Raw genomic sequence first — 20,603 nt, forward strand, 5'->3', positions numbered from 1 at the left:
TACATTTCAGGCCTATTACAACTCACTTTATAATTTACCCCCCCCCCCAAAAAAAATCTCTAGAGATTTAGAACGGCACGTTCAGGACATGTTATCCCCGTCACAGCTTCCTACTCTAACTGATGAAGCTAAATCCACCCTTAACGCTCCTATTACCGATGAGGAACTCCAGGACATCCTTAAATTTTCGCCAACGAAAAAAGCCCCCGGACCAGATGGTCTAACTTATCTATACTACAAGACCTTTTATAAGGTATTGGGTCCACAATTGCTTGTAATTTTCAATAATATCCTAGACGACTCCACCGCACCTCCCTCTATGCTCTATTCCTATATTTCCCTGATTTTAAAGGAAGGAAAGGACCCCCAGAACTGCGCTAGTTATTGCCAAATTGTTTTACTAAATGCAGATCTCAAAATTTTCAGTAAAATTATGGCCAATCGCCCGACCAAGCTTATGCCTTTGCTGATAGACAAGGACCAGGTGGGTTTCATCTCCAATAGACAGGCAGGAGACAACACTAGGAAAGAGATTAATCTCATTGATATAGCAAATACGGCTCAAACCCCCCTCCTGGTCCTGAGTCTAGACGCGGAGAAGGCCTTTGATTGCCTTAATTGGGCATACATGAACAAAGTGTTAGATCTAATGGGGTTTGGGGGTCCCTTCCATAATGCAATCACAGCTATTTACTCTAATCCCACAGCAGCAGATAAAATAGAGGGGTACCTCTCCTCTACTATTCCGATATCCAATGGCACACGCCAAGGATGCCCTCTTTCTCCCTTGATATATGCACTCTCAATTGAACCCCTGGCTACTGCAGTAAGGAATTCTCCGAATATACATGGCATCACTCACTGAGGAAAAACTTACAAAATATCCTTATTCGCTGATGATGTCCTACTCAATATTACACGCTTTGTTAGAAACATACAGTAAGCTCTCCAATCACAAGATTAATCAGGATAAATCTGAGGCTCTCCCAATAAATATACCTCACTCTCAAACCAAACTCCTACAATTAAATTTTAACTATAAATGGAAATCTGATTATATTAAGTACTTAGGTATCAGGATTACCCCTACTTATGCAACGCTATACAAGGAAAATTACATCCCCCCTTCTCTCACAGCTCTATAGTGACCTGGAGAAGTGGAACTCCCATACGCTTTCCTGGTTTGGTAGGATGACCACGATCAAAATGGTATCCCTCCCTAGACTACTTTACCACTTCGAAACACTCCCTATCCGTATACCTAACAAAGTCATGAAGGTTCTACAGGCTAGACTTACTAAATTCATTTGGGCCTCCAAGTCACATAGGATAGCTAGAAAGGTACTAATGACCCCAATTAAATGGGGAGCCTGGGTGCTCCAGATATTAAAAAATATTTCCTAGCAGCGCAACTTCGACAAGCAGTAGCCTGGTCTGACAAATCACACTGTGGTAAATGGGTTATGATTGAAAATGATGCAATGTTTCCATATACAATAGCCTTTTTACTGTCGGATATTAACAAACTGATTCCCTTGAAAGACATTACACTGAATTTTATGAAACTGACTTTGGCCATATGGAACTTTTCCAAGTCACGTTACAATATTGTTAAAGGCCCTCACAGATTGACCCCTATCTTTGGCGACCCGGACTTTGTCCCTGGCCTGTCCACCACATTTACCCAACCCTGGTCGAGAAATGATCTAACGCAGGTGAGGGACTTCTACAACCCGTTGACTCACAATCTCCATACCTTCCAGGAACTACAAGCTCAACATGGTGACTTACCCAATGCAATTTTTTATCAATACCTGCAGATCCGGCATTATGTCTTGAGGATGATTGATCCCCAACTACCTCAAAACCAAACTCCAATGGACACTATTATGGCAACTAGATCCCATAGAAAAGGTCTAATTTCAGATATTTATGGAATCCTCATGATGGACATGGCACTTTCATTTGTGAAACACAGATATATGCTATTATGGGAACAGACCTTAGGAGAAGAGCTCTCCTTACACGATTGGACTACAATATGGGAAAACCTCAGGAAGGCTTCGGCATGTGTAACACATAAAGAGGTTAACTATAAAATCCTAACACATTGGTATATGACACCCGCCAAACTACACTCTATATATCCAACTACCACAGCATCATGTTGGAGACAATGTGGTGAAGAAGGCACATTATACCACATATTCTGGACTTGCCCCATGTTAGTGGATTATTGAAAGGGAGTTCTAGCATTACTAGAACCCCTACTGGGACAACCCCTGCATTTAGACCCGCAAACGTTCCTCTTAGGGAAACCATTTCCCAGATTAAAGAAAAATGTACAGAAACAGGCCAACCTTATACTAACCGCAGATAAACGTCTTTTAGCTCGAAACTGGAAGACTCTGAGAGCTCCTTCAGATAACGAACTAAAAACAGCCATCCAAGATGTGAGACGGATGGAGTATTTGGCAGCACTACATCGATACCAGTTAATGCTCTTTGATAAAGTATGGTCACAATGGGACTTGATACACCCTACCTCTGACTAACTCCCTTCCCACCCACGGATGTCTACTCTCTCAGGAGCAATGTGACACTTAAGGGGATATACCCCCTCTTCCCTTTAAGTATGCATATGGTCCTCTCTTCTGATTCCCCCGGGCTCAAATGGTTTATAGTTTAATTATTTTTCTTTTTCTTGTTTTCTATTATTTTTGCATAATGCACTAGTCTATTGTGCACGACTCATATCAATCTCTATTTCCTACGTTTACACACTAAATGGTATGCACCCATGGACGTTACTCCATAGGACTTACTTGTACGATTGTGAATGCCTTACCATTAGATTACCTAATCTGATGTGAAATGATGAGTCTGAAATGTGATGATATGCAATGACTTGTTAAAACTTCAAATAAATAAAGAGTTATAAAAACTGCTCTTGGGCAAACTTAGTGCCTTTTATTACATATAGGGTATAGCCTTCAAAATTGCCATTAAAATTAATACGAGATAGTGATTTTACACAATGTTATTATATATAAATAATAAACATCACCAATAGTGTCTAAAATGTTAAATCAGCTAAAAATCCCTTCATAAAAACCCTGACGTTTCATATTGGGCACATCTAAGACAATTAATCCTGTAAAAAATACAAATACAAAAAACTTACTATTATATTATAATTGTTTATAGTAAAACACACAAAATTACGCCCTACTGAAAATAATGGAATACTCACTATAGCAATTCCCATGGGGCACTTGCAAGTCAACATCCGCCAAGTGATTCCATTATTTTTGTTTTTCAGCAGAAACACCAATACGACAAGGAAACACCATATTATTGAACTCTATGGGATCCGCACTTTCATGTTTCGCTTTCCATCTTCTCTTTTATCCTTTCCTAAACATTAATTAAAACTGCTCCCAGACATATTTATACCTGTAGAGGATGCAAAATTGCATATCTGTACATGTCTCTCTGAAACATATTAGAGAAGAAATAATATTAATATACCTAGATTTTAGGTATATTAGCTCATTTATCAAGGCCAAAGAAATAATTTAATGAAGGGACAATGTTTCAGATAGACAGACCCTACATTTGTCAGTGTGCTGATGAATCTAAAACAAGAGAATTCTCACAGCATACTGCATGTATGTAATAGACCCATCACATTGCTTGGAATACATTTTGTGGCAGTTCTGTTTCTTTACTTTAAATGAAAAGCGGCAGTTTTGTTTGTAACAATTTAGCATTGGTAGGGGCAGTGTCACTAGTTTTCATTGTATCATTCCTTATCTTCTTCCATAAAAGTCATATTTTGTGGTAAATTTTTTATATAGACTGGAAATAATGTGCATCCTTGTGCATAAGTTGCCAGTCTTCAAAAGCTAGTTAGATGTTAGTTTCTTGTTTCCATATCATACTTCATTTGAGCAGGAAGATATATTTGTGGAAGAACAAAAAAGCACAGAAATGAACTTTCCCATTACTATTAGCTTCAGGTCACATATTAGACATAATCAAATTGATCATAAACGATTTTCCACTGTCTGAATAAGGAAGGACTACAACAGATACAAAGGCTATCTTTACATCTTCTAAAGATTCAGCAAATCAATTTTTTGATTGGGCTTGAATAAAAATACTCACTAAAAATGGCCCCTGAGCTAATGCTGGTAATAGTTCTCAAAACAAAAGAACCACAGGTTTCAGTCTCAGACTGGCTACTCCAAAACAGGAGCTGCTTTGGCAGGCCAAAACTGCACCCACCTTAACCTTTATTAGTAAAAAATAGAAACCTATTAATAAAATTAAAAATCAACATTGGCACAGAGAAAACATATAGCAACATTGCAAGCCTCCATAGACACTTTGTCAAGTTATTAAGTGTTACTAGCTAATACAATTTATAGCCTGTCTTGCAGTGACATCTTGTGGTTACATTTTAGAAACAAAGGCCACACGTAATAGTGTATGTACGGCCAATGGTAAATCCATTGTAATATCCAGTTGAAACTCCACATATCTTTAGAAGATTCTTCACCGTGTACAGATAATTTATATGTAAATTAAAATGAATCTTATCCTTTTAGTTTCTTTATAAATGAGCTTCTTTACCTTCCACATCTTATTTTTTTGTACCACATTTAACTTAAAATTATTATCCCCATGTCCTTCAATTGGCAATTTTACCAGTTGATTTACACAACATTCTAAAAATTTGATAGGTGCTAAATATGTTTTTAAAAATGCAGACATATAGGTAACCTGCTTCTATCTGTATAGAGGCTGTCCAGTAAGTTTATGAAAAATTCTTGTAATCAGGTAGATAGATCAGATAGTTGACTATCTTGTATAACTGATTAGTGCTTCTCCACATATGTTCTCAAAATCTTTCAAATGGCATAACATAATATGGAAGATACAATCGATCACCTGCAAGAATGATCTAAGATTACGTGGATATTTGGTAAAGTGTATAACATAGAAGTATGCAGATGAATTGTCTCCAAAAAAAGAGCCAGTTACTGATCAATTACCTTGATGCATACATGAAGAGTCTCAAACTAAATAAGAAATAATTTTCCCCTTCATTACTAGAATTTATATTCATATATTGTTATTTGTGTAACAACACTGTACAGTGAAATAATAAAAAGTAATAAAATAATATACAACTAGTGATGGGTGAATTTATTCACCAGGCTGAATTCGCAGCGAATTTCCGCGTTTCGCAGACAAATAAATTCGTGAAATTGCAGTGAAATATTTTTTTACATCAGTGACAATTTGCTACATTAACTTTAACGCGAGTCAAATTGTTGCTGGAATTGTCGCCAGCGTCAAAAAAAAAAATTGGCACAACATCAATAATTTCTTTTCTGGAATTTTTTTGCCATTTTGTGAATTTTGCAGGAAATTCGCGATTTTTTCAGCGAAGCAAATCGGGAGAAATTTGCCCACCACTATATAAAACATTTTACAAAGTGTATTCAGGAAAATGTCAGTTTATTAATGCAACAGACTTAGCCAATATCTCCAACCATGTTAATTATACACAAAATATCATACCATCATTGTATTTATGGTATTGTATTTATGGTAAACAAAACACAGAAAGAAATCGCCAGTGCTCGGTCTAACTCATGCTGTGGCATTGACCAGCTGCAATAAACACCATTGTGCCAGCGTGTGGACTAACCCACATTCTGGAGTTGACGATAAAAGACAATATTTGTACACAAAGAAAAAAGAGAAAAATTGCCAGCACATGGTTTGCCATTAAAAATTATTTTTACAAAAAATGAGGTGTTAGTACCACACTTTGGCCAATATATGTAAGCTCACGTGCCCCGTCAAGGCCCCCTATTGTGCGTGAGTTCTACACTATTTATGAGCATTCTAAGTTTGTAGTGCTTTTAAAATCAAGTCTCTCAGCAACCAATTTGACAAATGTGTACTTACCCTTAGCTCAGGAGCTCTATTGGGAAAGCAGGGGGCTTTTAAGCCCCAGCCAACAAACATACATCTGTGAATAATTAACTTTCTTTGTAGTGTTTTTAAAATAAAGTCCCCCAGTAAACAATGTGACTGAGTAATAAGACCATGATGCACTTCCCCTTAACTCAGCGGCTATAGTGAAAAAACAAGGAGCTTTTTTGTATTGTATTTATGGTACTTGTTGTTATGGAGAGGTTCTTCCTCATATTTTTTTAACAATGTGTTTTTATTGAAGAAGTGATCCAGGGACTAGTCTGTGCCATTTTGGAGTCAGGAAGGAATTTTTCCCCCCTCTGAGGCAAATTGGAGAGGCTTCAGATGCGGGTTTTGCCTTCCTCTGGATCAACTGGCAGTTAGGCAGGTTAAAAAAAGTCAAAGGGTTGAACTTGATGGACGTGTGTCTATGATTAAGTGTCCTGTGTGGACACGAAACGCGTCAGGCTTTTATTTTTTTATACAAGATGCAATAACTTTTTTGTACTACTTTACAAATATTTTGAGACTCCTGGATTCTACTTAATTTGATCATATTTTTTGGGGTATCGGAGTAGTGCCAGCTCTATTTTTCTGCTATTGTGTGTCTTTTTTCAACCTAAATTACTATGTTACTAAGTACATTGACACATTTTATAGCAGTGGTATTCCCTTACATCAGTATATTTTGGTAGAACATTCAGGTTGGTCTGTGGTATCATTTGAAACAGTGTATATTCATTGGTTATAAGTAACTGTTTTCCAAGAGATTATTACTGTCAGGGCCCGCGGCTCTGGATTGAAATTGAGGGACAGAGGAGAAAGCAGCAGGCACAATTCCAAAATGCAGTATCATAGGGGTTCAGCAGTAACACAGTCTAATCCAGGCAGAAGGTCAGTACAGGCAGCGAAAATTCGTAGTCAAATTACAGGCCGAGGTCAAGATCCAGAAAAGTAATACAAGCAGTAAGAGCACTCAGCAACGTCCAACGGAGAACCTATAATTGGGCTCTGATTCCAGGCTTCCATTAAAGGAAGTTTTGGCACCAAACAGACGCGATGTTGCACGCTTGGACGCCGCACATTTTGAGGCACTAACACATCATGATGCCGTGACACAACTCCTGGGTGCCGCCATCTCACGGCACTGAGGAGGAGAGGAGCGCCACCGGGCACTCCTTACAATTGCATTCATTGTACTTTTTTTTTCTAACAACTAGAAATTAAAATTTCAAGAAAACAATATCAATCCTGTGGAGCATGTTTGGCATGATATATGCCCTATGTAGATATTTAAATTGCATTAATCTGTCCCTGGCCTAAACCAAATTGTCAAATAGTGAGTCCACGCTATCCAAGCTTCTTCAGTCAGCATGGTTATTTCTCTTTGCCATTGTTCCAGGAGCCTGAGCAGCTTGCAGTTCTTTGCCCTGATTAGGTGGGCCAGTTCCTCCAGTCTCATTGGGGTCATAGTAATTGGGGTAATAAGGAACTGGGCTTGAACAGGATGTCTTTGTTTAGGGCACCAGAAGAACATTGTGTTGGCAATTGCAAAGGTTCTTTTTAACATGTCGAAGTCCTCTATGCCCAATTGTTGTAGAATATCTCTCACATATTTTATTCAGAAGGAGGCCCAAAGCTGTGGATCCGGGATTGTTTCCAAATGTGGTAATTTTGGGTTGCACCAGAGAGGGGTGTAGTTGGAGCAGTAGCCCTGTGGTTTGGGGAATATGTTTAGTGCTGTTTTCCATTCCCAAAAAATTTCCCTCATAGCTGAAGTTGTTTTGTTTGTGTAGGCAGCCTCTATCTATATAGCAGGTTTTTAAGCCCTTTATACGAGCCCACAGTCTGGGCCTACACCCATGTTGCCGGGTTGTCCAGAGACCAGGCAGTAGGTAGTTTGGCCACTAGATAGTAAAAAAAAAATTTGGGGACAGCCAGACCTCCCACATCCGTAGGGAGTTGTAATTTCACTAGGCTAATTTTGGGTATGGACTGATTCCAGCTGGGATAGAAGGGTTCTTATCCTGAGGAAGGTTTAGGGGGTATCTTTTGGGGTGACTGTCGAAAGATATGAATACATTTTGGCAGAATAGTCATTTTGAATAGGTTAATGCGGCCCAAAAGTTATATTGGAAGTTCCGACCAGGCTTTGACTTTTGTTCCAGAGGGTTTTTAAGAGGTCCTATATTTAGTTATAGAAATTTGTTGGTGTCCACATGTATCATCACCCCAAGATATTTAAATTGGTCAGCCCATTGCAGCCCTCTTGGTAATAGTGGAGGTAGCACAGGGTGTTTGTCTATTGTGAAAAGGTTACATTTTTGCTAGTTGATTTTCAAACCAGAGAAGCATGTGTGTGTGCTTATAGATACAGTGGCCTCCATGTCCATTCAGGGGTTGGCGAGGTATAATAAGGTATCATTGGCAAACAATTACATTTTTCCTGTGAGTGGATCTAGCTTAAGACCAGTTATGTCATCAGAGTTATGGATCTTAATTGCCAGTGGTTTCATTGCTATTGCAAAGAGGAGTGGCGAGAGGCGGCATCTATGCCTTGTACTTCTGAACAGCCAAAAGGAAGAGGATATATTTAGATTAGCAGCTTCGGCCTTGTTGTACAGTGTCTGTATCCAGGGCCGGAACTAGGGGTAGGCAGAAGAGGCACCTGCCTAGGGCGCAACCAAAGGGGGGCACTGGGCAGGTACCTGTCTTCTGCTTACCCATGTTCGCTGCTCTCCCCTCTCGACGCTGTCTCCCCTTTACTCCACTGCCAGCGCTCTCTCTCCTCCCCTCCGTCTCACTCTCTCACCCTCCAGCGATCTGCGCATGCATGCGTCCTGTTTTAGTCAAGCGCTGCCTCTGATCCTCGTACTTCTGCTTTCCACAGGTACCACTTGCCAGTTGTTTGAACGGAGCCAGCTGAAGACAATACAGGGCTGTAGATAGTGCCCAGTAGTTTGTGTCAGTAAGAGCCTGGCATTGCCTCCTCCCAAGGGGGGGGCGCGGTGGCGGGCCGGGTCGCCTGGGGTGCCCGGTCCGCTTGGCCCGGCACTGCCTGTATCCATTTATAATGTTTATTTTGAAGCCAAAAGTGCATAGAGTTTTCCATAGGTACAGCCATTCTACCGAATCAAATGCCTTTTCTTTGTCTAAGGCACCCACGTCTCTGCTGCCTGTGTCGTGTGTTATAGATATATTGGCGTAAAGTCATCTTAGGTTGATGTAGGTGGTTCTGCCTGGCACAAAGCCTGATCAGGTGCTATGATGGTGTGGACGATGTGGTTTAGGCATTGTTGCTAGGACTTTGGCTAAGATCTTGGCATCACAATTTATTAGTAAGCTTGGTCTGTAGGATGCACATTCCTGTAAGTCTTTTTTAGGTTTGGCAGAACTATTATATGTGCTCTACGAACTGAATCAGGCAGGGATGACTCCTTTAGGATGCCATTGTACAGTTTCACAAGTTACAGGGTAAGCCAGGCTTGGAATTTCTTATTCCATTCCATGAGAATGCCATTGGGCCTGGTGTTTTTTCAGAGGGGAAGGATTGTATGGCCTCTAGACCCTACTCCACAGTAATTGGATTTTCCAGTGCTCAGCTGTCTGCAGTTTTTAATGCGGAGATTTCTATTGAGTGTAGGTAGTCTATTATTTCAGCCTCACCGACTAACTTTGAATTGGTATGGGGTTGAGTAGTATTGACTGAAAGCCGCATTAACCTGGAGAGGGTTAGTAGTAATTAGTACCATCTGCCTGTCTTATGGTTGTTATAGCTGCGGATTGTGCTTTGTCATTGCTAAATTAAGCTTCAAATTTACCACACTTATCTCCCCATTCTAGAATGTCTGCAGTGTGGTATAGGGTAGATTTCTGTAGACCAGCCCTTCCTGTCAGTGCAGACACCCATGGGTTAAGTATCCTCCGGAGGCAGGACAGAAGAAGAATCTCGGCTCCTCCCCCTTGATATAAGCAGCTTGCTCCTCCTGTTCCCCTCAGTTTTTTCTTCTGTCCTGCTGGAGGTTAGGACAGTTTTATTTTATTTTATTCTTCTTTCTATTATAGGCACTGTATTCTGCAAAGAGGATCAACTGATGAGCAGGAGGGATCCTAGCACAGGACACGGCAGCCATTCCCCCCCCCCCCCGATATATATGGCCTTATACCATCCTCAGGATTGGCGGCTGTTGGTAGGGGAAGGGAAGCTGCATCACACAGCATATCTTCTCTCAGACAATGGTACTTTGTCACACCGGATTGCAAAACCTAGGGCGCGCAATTATGACAGCCCTACCAGTACGGCGCGCACTTCCGGGTTGGAGGAAAGGGGTGCCAAAGTGATGCCCAACGTGTATGCGTCTCCAGCGCGACACGTACAGCGGCCGTCATTTTGGATTTTGCCACGATCAGCAGGCAACACCAGGGCGGACACAGCAAGAGGCTCTTGCCAGAAAAGTGCTATAGCACGCTACCACTACCAAAGGTAGTGGTAGCGTAGAATTTACACCTGCTCCACAGGAATCATCTGTGCTAGGCAGCGCAGAGGCAAGCACGGCCCTTATAGGCTCATGTCTTGCATGAAGTTTTCTATTACCCCGTAAAACTGTCATACAATTGTATACATGGCGTTTAGGTGTACTTGGGTACTAAGGACTGCCATTAGATTGACCATACGGCATAATTAGTTGGGCACTTATTGAAGCCAGTTAATGCCTACAGGGGATAAAGCACTTATAAAGCCAGCAAGGCGACAAGAGCAGTTGCGTCCCCACTAATCAATTAGTGCCTGCAAGGCATCTAACATGCATACAACTAAGGGGGTACAAACAGGGTACAGGTTACTGAAACTGATTTTTCTCTGCTATACATATACATTAATATGGATACACAGCTAGAGCTGGACGATCTTAGGAGAGATATGACCACCATCATCAATACTCCCAAGAAAAGAAAGACAACCAATTTAAAAAATGCAAGACTTGCAAGCATACTTTGCGCAAAGGGGAACAGGACATATGTTTAGATTGCACAGACACACCGGATTCTGCACCTACACTGTCCCCTCATCCAATTCCTTTACAACAATCTGATAATAGTCCCCAGAATGTTGGAACTCAAGATCCTTCCACTTCTGCAAAGCCTCCTCAGATGGAAGAGTTATTCGATTGGATTAAATCCACAATTCAATCTTCCATAAGACAACCTATAGTAAGAAGCGGAGAGCTCAGATGAACTTAGATGCAAATTCTTCTTACTCAAATGAGACTAGCGACCAAGATAGTGATCCAGAACCAGGAGAGTTATTAGCTAGTGAAAATTCCTCTGATGACTCAGATAGAGAACAGCAGTATCGCTCACTTGCAGGGCCAGACACAGCAAAACGCCTCCTACGTGAGATGCTAGCTACGCTAGAAATCAAAGATGAAACAGCAGCCACTTCAAAGTCCTAGGCGTCCGACCACGGTAGTCCCGAGTTTTTCCAGTATTTAAGTCAGTATCCCAACTAATTGAGAATGAATGGTCTAAACCAGATCATCTCCTAACATTAACTCAGCGCTTCCTTAGCACCTATCCTATTCCAGAGGAGCAGCAAAAGGTTTGGGACAAAGCTCCTAAAGTAGACTCAGCAATAGCTCGCCTCTCAAAGAACACAACACTACCAACAGAGGAGGCTGCCTTCAAGGAATCAATGGACAAGAAGATGGAAATCTCTTTAAGACAGGGCTACACACATGCCTCTGCTATTCTCAGACCAGCTGTGGCATCTGCAGGCCTAGCACGCACAGCTAGATTCTGGTGCCAGGAACTCCTTAAAAATCCTCTTCCCCCTGAGGAATTACAAGAGGAACTACAAAGGAACTACAAAGGCTTAGCTCTGCTTTAGCCTTCCTATCAGACCTGGCAGCCAAAACTCGTATTGACACAGTTGTAGAGCACTGTGGCTGCGTCATTGGTCTGGAGACACAACCTCCAAGTCCAAGTTACTAAATCTAAAATTTACTGGGGATTCTCTTTTCGGTCCTGACCTAAAGCAAATCATCACAGAGGTCATGGGGGGCAAAAGCACTTTCCTGCCATTGGGAAAGAGACCCAGAACAGAACAATCAAACAGACCGTACAATAGGTCATGGGGTGCACAAGGACGCTCCTTTCGTAATTTCCAAAGCTCCACTTTTCGGAATCTGCACCCAGCTGGAGAAGCAAAAAAGGGCAGACCGGCCTGGTCCAACCAAACAAGACAGACCAGGAAGCCAGGGCCCTCAAAGCCCAACTCAACCTGACTTCGACAGATCGTGTGCAGCAAAGGTAGGCGGACGGCATCAACAATTCTTTTCACAGTGGCACAGCCACATACAAGACAATTGGGTACTATCCATCACCAACGAAGGATACCGAATTCCGTTCAACACCCTACCTCCTTGCATGTTCAGACGCTCAACTAATCCAACAAATCTAGCAAAAAAGACAGCTTTACTAAACATAATTGCAGATCTACTCAACAACAATGTGATTACAATTGTTCCCTCCTCAGAACGCTACTGGGGATTTTACTCAAATTTATTTCTAGTTTCAAATTTTACTGTATTTCTAGGATGGGTCATTCCGACCAGTACTAAATTTGAAGTCCCTAAATCCATTTGTGTCCACGCAAAAATTCCGCATGGAATCAATCTACTATCTAGTACTAATGTCAATGACACAAGGGTGCTACATGACAAAGGTAGACCTTCAGGATGCCTACCTACATGTCCCCATCAGAAAGGAGCCCCAACAATATCTGAGGTTTACGATTCTAGACGATCATTACCAGTTCAGAGCACTCCCTTTCGTCCTTTGCACTGCCCCTAGGGTATTCACAAAGATACTCAGCCCTCTGATTGCTCACCTCAGATGTCTAGGGATCTCCATCACTCCGTATCTAGACGACTTGCTCATCAGATCCCCATCTTACGAACAGAGTCTCACGTACACCCAGTCTTGTGTCACAACATTAATACAGTTTGGTTGGATAGTGAATCACAGCAAGAGTCAACTTCTACCAACGCAGCAAATCAATTCCTCCCTACAGACCATTTCGCTGACAACAGAAAAGATCCAAACAATAATCGGCGCATCAAGTTCGTCTCCAGTCCACTATATCAGCGGAGAAGTGCAGCAACTAGGCTACATGGCAGCGGCCTTGGAAGCACTACCATACAGACGATTCCACATGAGAATTTTCCAAAACCATTTTCTTCGCTGTTGGAACAATAACCACTTCAACCTGTCCCAACAGATCCCACTCAGCAGACTAGTCAAGGATTTGCTCCTTTGGTGGACAATACCACACAACCTGGCACAGGGCAAGACATGGGCTCTACAATGGACAGTAGTTACCACAGATGCCAGTCTCACCGGGGGGGGGCAACATGGCCACCTCGCACGTGCCAGGGAACCTGGTCACCAGAGGAGTCTCAAATACCTATAAATGTGCTGAACATCAGAGCAATAAGAAATGCAGTACTGCATTGGTCAGGTGAGTTATCCAATCGACCACTCAGAATCCAGTCAGACAATGCCACAGCAGTGGCTAACATAAACAAACAAGAGGGAACATGCAGCAACCGAGCTATGAGGGAGATAGCTCAGTTGGGCAGAATTCCACGTCCCAGCAATATCAGCAGTGTTCATCCCAGGTGTTCTGAATTGGGAAGCGGATTATTTAAACAGCCAACAAATAGATAAAGGGGAATGGTCACTTCACCCAGAGATATTTCAAAAGCTGGTATCCAGATGGGGGTTACCAGATATAGACATGCTAGCGTTAAGACAATTACAAGGTACCTACATATTGCACCAGGTCACTGGACCCGGGGGCAGCATATGTGGACGCCTTAGTCATACCCTTGACTTTCAACAAGGTCTACGCCTTTCCACCCCTTGCAATTCTTCCAAGAATAATACGCAAAGTGCAGTAGGAGGGGACAACAACCATCCTCATTGCCCCAGATTGGCCGAGAAGAGCATGGTACTCCGAACTCATCAACATGTCGGCAGCTCCTCCGTGGCGTCTGCCCTTCCGACCAGACTTACTCACTCAGAGTCCAATAAAACACGACAATCTACAAAGGCTACATTTATTGGCCTGGTTATTGAAGCCGAATTATGGCGGTCAAAAGATTTTTCAGCAAGAGCCACTGACATATTAATGCATGCCAGGAAGCCATCTACAACTAAAGTATACTATAGGACATGGCGGACATTCATAGACTGGTGTGAATCCATGACTATACCATGGAAGCAAAAAATTACTCAAAGAGTGAAGTTCCGCCACTAGAGTGAAATTCCGCAGCTCACAATTCATTTCTATGGGATTTTGAAAGGCATATTTATCAATGGGTGAAAGTGAAAGTTCACCCTTTGATAAATACGCCTTTAAAAATCCCATAGAAATGAATGGAAAGTGGTGGAATTTCACTCTAGTGGCGGAACTTCACTATTAACTTCACTCTGATAAATATACCCCTAAGGGTTTCCACTTAGGTTTGTCTTTAGTTACGATAAAAGGTCAAATTTCAGCTCTGTCGTTATTGCTCCAGCATCAGTGGGCAAGAGAACCAGATATAATCCAATTCGTGCAGGGAGTTGGCAAAGTCAGGCCACCATATAGAGACCCTACACCCCCCCTCCTACACCCCCCTGGGATCTCACTACAGTGCTCAATGTTCTACAAGAACCTCCATTTGAACCTCTAGCATCATGTTCACTAAAACGTCTTACCTGGAAGATGACGTTTCTCTTAGCCATTACATCAGCAAAACGGGTTTCGGCCTTATACCACAAAGAACCATGGCTCTTATTACACCAGGATAGGGCAGTTTTCAGAACAATCCCATCCTTTACATCCAAAGTGGTCTCAGCCTTTCATATCAATGAAGAAAATGAATCTCCCTTCCTTATGTCCAAAGCCGTCTAATCCCAAGGAGAAGGCATTACACAAACTAGATGTAGTCAGAGCAATACGCTACTTTCTTGACAGATCAAAGTCTTTAAGAAAGACTGATGCTTTTCTAGTCACTTATGGTGCTAATAAAGGGTCTCTGGCATCTAAACGTTAAATAGCCAGATGGCTAGTAGAGACAATTAATTGTGCTTATGACATTAGTAAGAAACCCAGACCATTTAAGGTCAAGGCACATTCCACCAGAGTTCTTAGTACTTCTTAGGCTTTGCAAGAACAAATCTGTAAAGCGGTCACTTGGGCCTCATTATCTACTTTTGCCAAATTTTACAAACTACATGTGTTTCATTCAGCACCGGCAGCCTTTGGTAGAAAAGTGCTTCAGGCTGCAGTTGTACACCAGTAATTCTAATCTGAACCTAAGACAGCTTTTGAACGTCCCCATGGTGTCTGCACTGACAGGAAGGGCCGGTCTAGAGTTATAAGGACGTTTTACTTACCAGAAAATCCTTTTCTAGACGGCCTGGACTGTCAGTATGCCCCACCCTTTATTAGTTCAGTTATAGTTGAATGTTATTGAATGTTTAAATTGAATGAATCTATTGTCGCTCCTGTCTATTCTCCTTCTCTGTTCTCCTACTAACCAAGCTGACATACACAAACTGAGGGGAACAGGAGGAAGCTGCTTATATCAAGGGGGAGGAGCCGAGATTCTTCTTCTTCTGTCCTGCCTCCGGAGGTGGATACTTAACCCATGGTGTTTGCATTGACAGTCTAGGCCGCCTAGAAAAGGATTTTCTGGTAACTAAAAAAATCCTTATTTTTTGACCTGTTCTGTTTGGGCCACCAGTAATTGACAGTGTCTTTTGCCATTCAGCCAGTGTTTGAGGGTTAAGATTCTTGACATAGCTTTGTTCAGCAATACAGGTGGCTTTCTGTAGGGCAGGGGTGCCCAAGACGTCGATCGCGGTCTACCAGTAGATCCCGGGAATGTTCCTGGTAGACCTCGACCTGCCAGCTGCCTGAACCAGAGAGGAGGGAACGTGGAACATCCACTGCCGCTCCCGCTGCTGGTGAAAGCCCGTGCGAACACACAGTGCCTTAGGAAATATGGCTGACTCGGGGGGACAGGAAGAGGACAAAAAACAGCAGCGGCTTTAGGACCCAGCGGTTCAGTGTTAGTTGCAGCCCTGCCCCTTCCCCAACTGCATTGTGTCACTGTTCCCTCCTCCCCCTCTCTCCTTGTATCTCCATCCCCCGGCACTCAGGGAGCCTGCAGCCGGCATGGATTACTACCAGAGAGGAAGGGATGTGGAACACCCGCCGCCGATCCCTCTGCTGGTGAAGGCCAGTGCGTTCCGCTGTGGAACGCACAGTCGCTTAGTAGAGATGGCCGCCTTGGGGGGACTGGAAGAGGACGACATTGGAAAACAGATTAAGGATCCGGCAATTCAGCGTTAGTACTTGCAGACCTGCCGCTTCCCCAGCTGCAGCATGTCAGTCCTCCCTCCTCCCCTCCCTCAGTCCGCTGCCTTATCTCTCCACCCCCCCCGGCACTCAGCAAGCCTGCATGGATTCTGTTATTCTACATACCTCCCAACATTTTAGAAATAAAAAGAATTAATTTTACAAAATTTGGCAGGTTGCTAATGAAGGTGAATTGCCCTTTAAGCTGTGAGTCTAACTTTTCCCAAGGGACCTGTTATTTTATATTGTTACAATTACTTATTTCCTTATCTTGAAATTGTTACAAAAGTATCTTATAAGCAGCTGTGGCTGTTCTGGGCTCTCTGCCAAAAGCCAATTAATTTTTTCTGCCTGTTCAGTGCAGAGAAGAATTGTACTTTCCAGTACAAATGAGGGACTGCAGGTTGAGCTGTCAAAAGAGGGACTGTCCCTCTAAAAACAGGACAGTTGGGAGTTATGTGGATGGGATGTCATTGAGGATCAGAACTCCATTCACTCGAAAGTGGGGTGCAGGGGATGGGGGTCTGTGTAGTGCCGGCTGCTGAGTGCAAGTTGAGTGATGGTAGCAAGTAAAGAGAGGGCTGCAGGGGAGGGGGGGCACACATTGGTGGGGGCACTCATGTAGTGGTGCTATGTAGCAGCTGAAGCAGATGGTAACAAGTGATGCAGTGCGCTCAGCATGCCAATGGGGTACCTGGCTTAGCCAGTCATGCTTATTGCTGAGAGCACTGGCACAGATTACTAGATGCCATGTGAATGACTAGTGTGGGACAATCAGTGCCATTTGGTGAGTCAAATAGGAGGGGACACTGTGATTGCATGCAGTTTTCCTCTCGCCCTGTGGGGTTCCAGGAACTCCAACACGGGCTCCACCTTGGTGTCCCCAGCTGCGGAACCCCCACCAGCCCTCTCCCAGACTGACTGGAAGTTCTCATGTGCCAATCTCCCACCTGAGCAGCAGTTACAGCGGAACTGCTAGTATAGTGTAGTGTTATAACTATTTTATGGGCATGAGATACTTGTTCTTGTGCCGTACGGTAGATGGCCCACTATTTTTATCAAGGTAGATCTCCTGATGGGGCCAGGTGTTGAGAGTAGATCTCAGGGTAAAATAGTCTGGGCACCCCTGCTGTAGGGAGTCTATTTCAGCACTGGATTGGGAGTTCAGTTGCTTAATGCGGGACATGTTTTCCCCCTTACATAGGCTTTGAGGGCGTCCCAAACTACTGGCGGCGACTAGGTGTTGTAATTTATCATGAGGAATTCTTGAATGCTATCAGCTATGGGTTTTTCGAGTTTGGAGTGGTTTACCCAATATTGGCTCAGTCGCCATGTTTTATCTTTTGCCTTTGGTCCCAGTTGTGGTTTAACCAGTATGGGAGTATCTGGGTGTCTAAGGTGGCCAGTTCCATTTCTGTTGATTCCAGTGCTAGGTTGATGCGGGACAAAGTTTTATGTATAGCACTATAGAAGCTAAATTGTGCCAGGTCTGTGTGCCTGGAGCGCCACAAGTCAGTTAGGTTGAAGGTATCAGCCCATTTAGCCAGAGATAGATTGCATCTGGTAGATCTAGGTAGCCTGTCCAGGTTGGCATTTATGACATTATTGAAGTCTCCCATTATTAGCAGTAGGGCTAGTGGGAGGCTATTCTCTCCATTATGGTGTGCAGAATATCCTCACAGTAGGGAGGGGGATATAAATATTGGCAATAGTAAGTAGTTTACCTTGTATTTGCCCTTGTATGATCAAGTATCTGCCTCCCTGGGTCCGAGATAATGTGTTGTAGGGTGAACATGCATGACTTAGCTATAAGAATGGAGACCCCTCAGGAGTATGTAGAGAATGGGGAGTGGTAGGCTGCTGCTATCCATGGTCCTTTGAGGGTAGTCAGTTTCTTTTCATCTAGGTGGGTTTCCTGTAGTAATATAATGTGCGGGTGGTGTTTTTTCAGAAAGTTACTAACTAAGCCCCTTTTAATTGGTGTACCCAAGCCCCTAACATTTCATGAGATAATGTTTATTTCCGCTATGGGTTATGAGTAACATACGTTAGCCTGAATTGGTATCAGCACCGGCTGGCCTTGAGAAGAGTAAGTGTGCACTTGTAGTGTTGTAGTGATATTAGGAAAAGTAACCACCTGCATTTCCCCTCACCATCTTCCAACATTTGTGATAGCAGATCTATTCCCACAACTATAAAGATAACCTGGTAAGCGTGGACCAGCGTCCCAATTACTGTTGCAGGAGCGAAAGTTAGAAGGTCATCAGTTCTGTGCCCTTGCATCGATTGTTGGAGCTGGTTATAACGACATTTGCATGTTTAGGTGATCAGCAAGTGTTTCCCCTAGATGTCATCTGCATGGGGACCTAACTTGCCTGGTTTCAAGTTATGCAGAAACTTCCTCTGGGGTAGTGAAGTAGTGGGTCTTGTTCCCATATGCAATAATTTTGCTTGGAATGTCATGGTGTACGGGAGATTTGAGTTCTGTAGCCGCTTTTTGATGTCTGTGAACTTCAAATGCTGTTTCCAAATTTCCAAAGAGAAGTCCGGGTTGATGGAGATCCTGGAATTTTCGAAGGTGATGTTGCCCTTTTTCCTGGCTTCTTGTAGCATTTTGTCCCTGTCTTTATAATGAAGCAGCCAGGCTATCAGTGGGTGTAGGACAGTGGGGCCCAGGTCATTAATAAATAAGTTGAAAAGCAAGGGACCTAGTACAGAGCCCTGTGGTACTCCACTAACAACACTTGTCCAATTAGAAAATGTTCCATTTACCACCACTCTTTGTAGTCTATCTTTTAGCCAATTCTCTATCCAGGCCAAAATTCCTTAATTTAACCAGTAACCTTCTGTGTGGCACTGTATCAAATGCTTTAGCAAAGTCTAAGTAAATCACATCCACTGCAATCCCAGAATTGAGGTCCCTGCTTACATTCTCATAAAAAGAAATTAAGTTAGTCTGGCAAGATCTATTACGCATAAAACCATGCTGGCACAAACCCATAGTATTATGATTTGCTATGAAGTCCAGTATCTTATCCTTTATTAGCCCTTTGAAAAGCTTTCCTACCACTGATGTCAGACTTACTGGCCTATAGTTTTGAGGCTGAGAACAGGATCCCTTTTTGAATACAGGTAGCTGCACCACATTAGCAATTTGCCAGTCTCTCGGCACTACGCCAGATCTCAAGTGAATCCTGAAACATTAAGTAAAGAGGTTTGGCTATCATAGAGTTGGGATGAATACAATACGGCCCGGATCTTTGTTTATCTTAACATGTTCTAGCCTTTAGTCATTAGTTGTATTACTAGAATTGCGACTTTTAAGAAGCGAACCTTCATTAACTGGTTTCTCATTTGTAGACAGATGAAAAATATGAGTTCAGCTCAACTAGTTGACCCCCCTCTGATATTAAAGGACCTCCTTAGCTGGTAAACTGTATGCCCCCCTCACTCCTCCCCCCATGACCCCTTACCAATCCCACTGCGCCGTCTACCCTAGCTTCCCCATAATTCTTTATCTCACCCACTCCCCCCTTGCCTAGTTTAAACACTCCAAACTCATAGCCATTCTTTCCCCTAGCACAGCGGACCCCCTTCCATTGAGGTGCAAACTGTCACAACTGTATAGCTTGTACCCCAAGGAAAAATCAGCCCAGTGCTCTAGGAACCCAAACCCTTCCTTCCTACACCAAGACTTGAGCCACGCATTTAGCTCCCTAAGCTCCCGCTGTCTTCCTAAACTTGCACGTGGCACGGGCAACATTTCAGAAAAAATTACATTGGAAGACCTCCCCTTGTTCTTAGAGTCTAGATCGCTGAAATCACTCTTTCAGGTCTTCAATCTACCATTTATTTTGTCATTAGTACCGATATGCACTAAGACAGTTGGGTCATGCCCAGCCCCACCCAATAACTTGTCTACCCGATCAACCACATGCCAAACCCTGTCACCAGGTAGACAGCAAACTGTTTGGTTGTAGCGATCCGGACGACAGATTACCATATCCACTTTCCTAATAATTGAATCCCCTACAACCACAATCTGCTTAGGCCTGACTCTGCTCTCCTCTCCTCCCAACCACTACTAGAGGAAACTGGTCTCCCGGTTGTTAGAGAGATCAGCCCCCTCTAGAATTGCCAATCCAGAGTTCATACTCCCATCTTCTTCACACAATCTGACAAATTTGTTGAGCTGAATAAA

At 43.0% G+C, this 20,603-nt stretch overlaps 1 protein-coding gene across 1 annotated transcript in view; it reads left to right on the top strand.

The window, feature by feature from the left end:
- Positions 1-20,603, top strand: part of LOC108708151 (synaptotagmin-2) — a 69,280-nt gene that overhangs the window by 14,247 nt on the left and 34,430 nt on the right. The gene's annotated exons all lie outside the window — the stretch shown is intronic.

This window comes from Xenopus laevis, chromosome 2L, assembly GCF_017654675.1.
Source record: "Xenopus laevis strain J_2021 chromosome 2L, Xenopus_laevis_v10.1, whole genome shotgun sequence".
In the NCBI taxonomy this organism is placed as follows: domain Eukaryota; kingdom Metazoa; phylum Chordata; class Amphibia; order Anura; family Pipidae; genus Xenopus; species Xenopus laevis.